The sequence below is a fragment of the Protobothrops mucrosquamatus genome, unplaced genomic scaffold (assembly GCF_001527695.2).
Source record: "Protobothrops mucrosquamatus isolate PMUCROS unplaced genomic scaffold, P.Mucros_1.0 scaffold982, whole genome shotgun sequence".
Taxonomy (NCBI): Eukaryota; Metazoa; Chordata; class Lepidosauria; order Squamata; family Viperidae; genus Protobothrops; species Protobothrops mucrosquamatus.
In genome coordinates this window covers 323,224-324,685 of record NW_015387222.1, presented here as the reverse complement: position 1 = coordinate 324,685, position 1,462 = coordinate 323,224, and positions in this window count along the sequence as shown.

The following is a 1,462-nucleotide window of genomic DNA, read 5'->3' as shown; positions in this document are numbered from 1 at the left end:
GGCAGTGGCCAGGGGGGCTTTTCATCAGGCTCGCCTGATACGCCAGTTGCGCCCCTTTCTGGATCGGGACGCCCTACGCACAGTCACTCAAGCCCTCGTTGTTTCCCGCCTGGACTATTGCAATGCTCTCTACATGGGGCTCCCCTTGAGGTGCACCCGGAGGCTCCAGCTAGTTCAGAATGCAGCTGCACGGGGGATTTTGGGGGCCTCTAGATGCTCCCATGTAACACCTCTCCTGCGCGAGCTGCACTGGCTGCCGGTGGCCTTCCGGGTGTGCTTCAAGGTGTTAGTAACAACTTTTAAAGTGCTCCGTGGCAATGGACCTAGGTATTTGCAAGACCGCCTCCTACCAAACACCTCCCTTCGGCCAGTCCGCTCCCACAGAGAGGGCCTCCTTAGAGTGCCGTCGGCCAGACAATGCCGGCTGGTGACCCCCAGGGGGAGAGCCTTCTCTGTGGCAGCTCCTGCCCTCTGGAATGACCTACCCCCTGACCTATGTACAGTTGCGGACCTGCGCCTTTTTCGCCGAGCCCTGAAGGCCCATCTATTCCGTGCGGCCGGCCTGGCATAGCTTGATTATGTTTCAGTGGGGGGGGTTTTACGGGTGTGTTTTTAGAACAGGCCCGTTATTTAATTCGATTTTAAAACAAACTATTTATTACCATGGTTTTTAGTATCGCCTGTTCACCACCCTGAGTCCCGCAAGGGAGATAGGGCGGTATATAAATTTAATAAATAAATAAATGAATAAATAAATTTAATAGGAAAGCCAGCTTTTTAATTTATCAACTGCATGTTCAGATCACATTAAAATAAGTGAGACACCAACCCCCAGTATTTAGAGTAAACACTATTATCTGACTTCCAAATTTTCTGTTTAAAATAGCTAAACCTTTAATAAGCTGTTGGGATTTGAATAATGTTCAGAATAAAGAGGTCAATGGAAATATTATTTTTCTGGACTATATCACTGGAATGTATTCATTTCACTGCAAACCCAAACACAATGCATGAACTGTTTTAAAGTGAAATGAATGGATTCTATTTACAAAGACCTTAAAGTAGGTGAAGATGTTTCTTACATCATTATTTCATAACTTTAATCCTCCTACCTTTATATTGTCAATTTCTTTTACTATTTACATTGGCACTGATCAATATTATTTACCATATGCATCGATAAATATTCCAGTCCATTTATTTAAAAAGCTGCCACTGTGAATGTCATATGCATGGGAGATGCATAAGTAGTAGTATTAGATTAGAGGGAAACCTGATTTCAATGGAAGAGATCTGACTTGTTCATAAAAACATATTTTATCCCAAAGAATCTCATTAGTTTCTTCCAGTTATAGGGATCTTTTAAGTTAAACTACTGCAATGGTTTTTAACCTACTTTTTAAATAAAAACAAAGACCAAAATGATCTCAGAAGATGTTCCAAAAAGGAGACTATCAATGTT